This window comes from Bos indicus, chromosome 12, assembly GCF_029378745.1.
Source record: "Bos indicus isolate NIAB-ARS_2022 breed Sahiwal x Tharparkar chromosome 12, NIAB-ARS_B.indTharparkar_mat_pri_1.0, whole genome shotgun sequence".
Taxonomy (NCBI): domain Eukaryota; kingdom Metazoa; phylum Chordata; class Mammalia; order Artiodactyla; family Bovidae; genus Bos; species Bos indicus.
Genome location: NC_091771.1, coordinates 51,312,991 through 51,319,860, shown reverse-complemented (window position 1 = coordinate 51,319,860; position 6,870 = coordinate 51,312,991).

Here is a 6,870-nt window from a genome sequence, read left to right as displayed (position 1 = left end):
CTCACACTAGAATGCAGAGATAGGCAATGGGGTACCAGGCAGACTAAAACATGCTCCGGAGCACTTGCTAGAGATACCAGTGTTTCCAGGAGTTGTTTAAATGAGAGGTATTATTGCATGTCCCATCTTGGGATTAGTCAGTCCAGACATCAAGGGTGAGGCACAATGCACTTTGCTGGGGCTTGGTCATCACAACATATTATTCAGTTTTCCTCTAGTGTTCTGTTCTTCCCAATAAGGCTCTGATTCATTTTCTCTCCCCACCCCCTGCATATGTGTATGTGATTTTTCGAAATGAGAGTTGGAAAATGTCCTCATGAAAGCACTAGCTTGGATGTTGAAATTTCTATTTGTGAAATCTGCTTCCCTTACCAAATAGCTGGGAAAGTCTCATATCCATCCCAGAGAAGTGATTGTAACATAAGGAATCTAACTTCATGAACCCCAAATGCCTGCCAGCTGTCATAATCTGTGGCAGCTGTCATAATCTTTGAGGTCCATATGAAAGTCATGACAACTCTTGACATCATTAATGGGTTGGCAGTTAGCTCTTGATTTTCTTCATTTTCTCAAATGAAACAGGCTCAGCCTTTGCACCATATATCAGCAATCTCTGGGAAACACATGTATTAGAACGTTCAAGGCAAAGAGAAACATAATGACTAGAGGCTGTTGTTTCAGTCCCACTCGATATAGTCATATTTCTTTTTGGGTTAATTAAACCCACATTTTGCTTTCCCTTGGGATTGTCATCATCTTCTTTCATCCATTTTTTGTTGTTGTTGAATATCATTGATTTCTTATTACACTGGGCTGAATAATGTCTTCAGATTTATGATTTCTGTGTAATCCAAAAACCTAATTCAATGCTAGTACAGATCAAGAATATTAAATAGATGATATGTCAGCAAGAGGAGTTTCTCCTAGCTTGGAGTGGACAGATAGAGTCAAAGTGAGCAAGATATGTTGATTTAGTGGCAACAAGAAGTGGACAATGAGCGGTTTTCTTTAAGAACCCGGAATAATCAGACAATTCTGCTATTTCATTCTTGTTACAAGGCTTCCTTGACCATTAGATCCAACAAGAGGATAACATTAGGCATTGTGACAGCTCAGAAGTAGAACTGCCAGGTGCATTCAAGGTATATAAAGAAGAACATATGGATGAATGTTATCCCCATCTTCTTAATTGAAAACAGACCAACTATTAGATTGTTGGTTTTATTCTTTGTCCATTTAACCAAATTTGAGAACATCCAGCATTTAAAGAATAGAGTTGAAATTCTCCAGGAGTCTGATCGAATGAGAATGTCATTTCCATGTGATTGTCTTGGTATCAACTTGAAGGAAACCATGAATGTTTAAACTGCTCAGCTACTTCCTTTAATATAGCTCCTACTAAAAGTTACAATTCTCATGACAGTCTAATTTACCTGAGTTGGCAGTTACCAGTTTTTCTTATTGTTTTAGAGGTTGCTTTCCCATTGGCCATTTAGTTGCCAATGCAAAGTAGATATTTTGCATGTGGGGCTGACTCCATAGTGAGCATAGGTAATTCAGTTCAGTTCAGTCACTCAGTCATGTCTGACTCTTTGCGACCCCATGAACCACAGCACACCAGTCCTTCCTGTCCATCACCAGCTCCCAGAGTCCCCCCAAACCATGTCCATTGAGTCGGTGATGCCATCTAAGAATCTCATCCTCTGTCGTCCCCTTCTCTTCCTGCCCTCAATCTTTCCCAGCATCAGGGTCTTTTCCAATGAGTCAGCTCTTCACATCAGGTGGCCAAAGTATTGGAGTTTCAGCTTCAGCATCAGTCCTTCCATTGAACACCCAGGATTGATCTCCCTTAGGATGGACTGTTTGGATGTCCTTTCAGTCCAAAGGACTCTCAAGAGTCTTCTCCAACACCACAATTCAAAAGCATCAATTCTTCGGTGCTCAGCTTTCCTTATAGTCCAACTCTCATGTCCATACATGACCACTGGAAAAACCATAGCCTTGAGTAGACAGACCTTGTTGACAAAGTAATGTCTCTGCTTTTCAATATGCTCTCTAGGTTGGTCATAACTTTCCTTCCAAGGAGTAAGCGTCTTAATTTCATGGCTGCAATCACCATATACAGTGATTTTAGAGCCCCCCAAAATAAAGTCAGCCACTGTTTCCATTGTTTCCCCATCTATTTGCCAGGAAGTGATGGCACCGGATGTCATGATCTTAGTTTTCTGAATGGTGAGCTTTAAGAAAACATTTTCACTCTACTCTTTCACTTTCATATGGGCTATTTAGTCTGAACATGGTTTCTGTACAGGCTAAGATATTACCTGTACCATACTCCTAAAATATTGTTAGGTTTTTATTCCATTTGCTTTAACAATGTAAATATATCTTGAAATAGAGCTTAGATCTTGAATTACAGTTTCAGTTCAGTTCAGTTCAGTCGCTCAGTCGTGTCCAATTCTTTGCGATCCCATGAATCACAGTGCTCCCTGTCCAGATGCCACGGTCTTAGTTTTCTGAATGTTGAGCTTTAAGCCAACTTTTTCACTCTCCTCTTTCACTTTCATCAAGAAGTTTTTAGTTCCTCTTCAGTTTCTGCCATAAGGGTGGTGTCATCTGCATATCTGAAGTTATTGATATTTCTCCCGGCAATCTTGATTCCAGCTTGTGCTTCTTCCAGCCCAGCGTTTCTCATGATGTACTCTGCATATAAGTTAAATAAGCAGGGTGACAATATACAGCCTTGACGTACTCCTTTTCCTATTTGGAACCAGTCTGTTGTCCATGTCCAGTTCTAACTGTTGCTTCCTGATCTGCATACAGGTTTCTCAAGAGGCAGGTCAGGTGGTCTGGTATTCCCATCTCAATAAGAATTTTCCACAGTTTATTGTGATCCACACAGTCAAAGGCTTTGGCATAGTCAGCAAAGCAGAAATAGATGTTTTTTTCTGGAACTCTCTTGCTTTTTCCATGATCCAGCAGATGCTGGCAATTTGATCTCTGGTTCCTCTGCCTTTTCTACAACCAGCTTGAACATCTGGAAGTTCACGATTCACGTACTGCTAAAGCCTGGCTGGAGAATTTCGGGCATTACTTTACTAGTGTGTGAAATGAGTGCAATTGTGTGGTAGTTTGAGCATTCTTTGGCATTGCCTTTCTTTGGGATTGGAATGAAAACTGACTTTTTCCAGATCTGTGGCCACTGCTGAGTTTTCCAAATTTGCTGGCATATTGAGTGCAGCATTTTCACAGCATCATCTTTCAGGATTTGGAATAGCTCAACTGGAATTCGATCACCTCCACTAGCTTTTTTCGTAGTGATGTTTTCTAAGGCCCACTTGACTTCACATTCCAGATGTCTGGTTCTAGGTAAGTGATCACACCATCGTGATTATCTTAGTCGTGAAGCTCTTTTTTGCACAGTTCTGCGTATTCTTGCCACATCTTCTTAATATCTTCTGCTTCTGTTAAGTCCATACCATTTTTGTCCTTTATTGAGCCCATCTTTGCATGAAATATTGCCTTGGTATCTCTAATTTTCTTGAAGAGATCTCTAGTCTTTCCCATTCTGTTGTTTTCCTCTATTTCTTTGCACTGATCACTGAGGAAGGCTTTCTTATCTCTCCTTGCTATTCTTTGGAATTCTGGATTCAGATGCTTATATCTTTCCTTTTCTCCTTTGCTTTTCACTTCCTTTCTTTTCACAGCTATTTGTAAGGCCTTCCCAGACAGCCATTTTGCTTTTTTGCATTTCTTTTCCATGGGGATGGTCCTGACCCCTGTCTCCTGTACAATGTCGCAAACCTCTGTCCATAGTTCATCAGGCACTCTGATTATCAGATCTAGTCCCTTAAATCTATTTCTCACTTCCATTGTATACTCATAAGGGATTTGATTTAGGTCATACTTGAATGATCTAGTGGTTTTACCCACTTCCTTCAATTTCAGTCTGAATTTGGTAATAAGGAGTTCATGATCTGAGCCACAGTCAGCTTCCAGTCTTGTTTTTGCTGACTGTATAGAGCTTCTCCATCTTTGGCTACAAAGAATATAATCAATCTGATTTCGGTGTTGACCATCTGGTGATGTCCATGTGTAGAGTCTTCTCTTGTGTTGTTGGAAGAGAGTGTTTGCTATGACCAGTCCATTTTCTTGGCAACACTCTGTTAGTCTTTGCCCTGCTTAATTCTGTATTCCAAGGCCAAATTTGTCTGTTACTACAGGTGTTTCTTGACTTCCTACTTTGCATTCTGGTCCCCTATAATGAAAAGGACATCTTTTTTGGGTGTTAGTTCTAAAAGATCTTGTAGGTCTTCATAGAACCGTTCAATTTCAGCTTCTTCAGCATTACTGGTCAGGGTATATACTTGGATTGCTGTGATATTGAATGGTTTGCCTTGGAAACGAACAGAGATCATTCTGTCGTTTTTGAGATTGCATCCAAGTACAGTATTTCGGAGTCTTTTGTTGACCATGATGGCTACGCCATTTCTTCTAAGGGATTCCTGTCCACAGTAGTAGATATAATGGTCATCTGAGTTAAATTCACCCGTTCCAATCCATTTTAGTTCACTGATTCCTAGAATGTCGACGTTCACTCTTGCCATCTCCTGTTTGACCACTTCCAGTTTGCCTTGATTCATGGACCTGACATTCCACGTTCCTATGCAATATTGCTCTTTACAGCATCGGACCTTGCTTCTATCACCAGTCACATCCACAGCTGGGTATTGTTTTTGCTTTGGCTCCATCCCTTCATTCTTTCTGGAGTTATTTCTCCACTGATCTCCAGTAGCATATTGGGCACCTACTGACCTGGGGAGTTCCTCTTTCAGTATCCTATCATTTTGCCTATTCATACTGTTCATGGGGTTCTCAAGGCAAGAATACTGAAGTGGTTTGCCATTCCCTTCTCCAGTGGACCACATTCTATTAGACCTCTCCACCGTGACCTGCCCGTCTTGGGGGGCCCCACAGGGCATGGCTTAGTTTCATTGAGTTAGACAAGGCTGTGGTCCTAGTGTGATTAGATTGACTAGTTTTCTGTAATTATGGTTTCAGTGTATCTGCCCTCTGATGCCTTCTTGCAACACCTACCGTCTTACTTGAGTTTCTCTTACATTGGACGTGGGATATTTCTTCACAGCTGCTCCAACAAAGTGCAGCCGCTGCTCCTTACCTTGGGTAAGGGGTATCTCCTCACCACCGCCCCTCCTGACCTTGAACGTGGAATAGCTCCTCTAGGCCCCTCTGCGCCCACACAACCACTGCTCTTTGGGCGTGGGGTAGCTCATCTTGGCCTCAGCCCCTGACCTCGGGCGTGGGTTAGCTCATCTCGACTGCCGCCCCTAACCTCGGACATGGGGTAACTCGTCTCGGCCGTGGACCCTGACCTCGGGCATGGGGTAGCTTGTCTCGGCCGCTGCCCCTGACCTCGGGCGTGGGGTAGCTCCTCTCGGCCACTCCTGTGCTGACGCAGCCTGGCACTCTTGGTCGCCGCCCCTGACGTTGGGCGAGGGGTAGCTCCTCTTGGCCACACTTCTGTGCGGTCCATTACAGTTTAGTCAAGAATCTATCCCCTACCTACAAAAATCTAAGGGGCTTCGCAAGTGGTGCTGAGGTAAAGAATCCTCTGCCAGCGCAGAAGATGCAAGAGATTTGGGTTTGATCCCTGGGTGGGGAACATCCCTTGAAGTAGGAAATGGCAAGCCGCTCCAATATTCTTGCCTGGAAAATTCCATGGACAGAGGAGCTTGGTGGGCTACAGTCCATGAGGCTGCAAAAAAGTCAGACACGACTGAGCAACTGAGCACGGGTGCACAAAAATCCAAAAGTGAATGGCATTTCCTTCTGCTTCGATGCAATCGTGACTCCTTCCAAATCTCCTCTGGTAGTACAGTCACAGGCACTTACAAAAGGAACGTTTAATAACATGCAGCACCAGTCTGTAAAGTAAGCAATATAAACTGAAGCAGCAATAACAGAAAACCCTTATGAATTACTGTTTCAAGACCAAGAAACTGCAGAGAACCTGAGACTTTTCTGAACTTAGTTTGCCAGTTTTGATACAAAGAAAGGGTCATTCTGCCATAAGATGGGGCAGAATAGTGTGGCATCTGCCTGGCCTGGAGCATGAAAGGGATGTGTTCGATGAAACAGAGAAAGATGGTGGTGAAGACAATCCTGCAGAAGGAATTGACTCAGAAGATATTAAAGTCACCATGAGAATCACACTCCATCTTTAAATTTAAATGAAGAGCAAAGTGTGGGTTAATTCACTTTCAGGTTGCCAAAAGTTGTATAATGTCTATAGTCCAAAAGTGCCAGTTAAAGTGTGCTACTAAAATAAGTAGGTGACTTCGACCAAAAATTGAAATCAGATTTTCATGCCCAGAAAGTGTTTCATCCATTCAGACTGGTCTCTTGCTGAATAAAGAATTTTTGTGTCTCAGTGCCTACCACAGCTAACTTATGCACATTCAAACCCAAGTTTTGGCAGGCTTTTTATTTGCCTTTTCCTTAGGAACATTTTATGAGCCAGAGCAATAATTTTGAGGTCTGGATGAAAATACTCTATAAATATATGATTATATTTTGCCTTTAAATACACAAGCTCAACTCTAAAGTTATGAGTACTTTCAGATGGGGAACCACAAGGGTTTGGTCAGGATGAACTCAAAGAAAAATGGCTAAGCTAAGTCTTGTATGTTTAGGACAGGAGAGATAAAGGAGATCATTCACAATATACCAAGAATAAATGGAAGAATTTATCATATTTCAAGCACTTTATTTCATGACTCAGGCTATGTCTATCAAATGCTATGTTGAAATGCTAAGGCAGAGTAGCAAGAAAATTTGGGATATGGAATA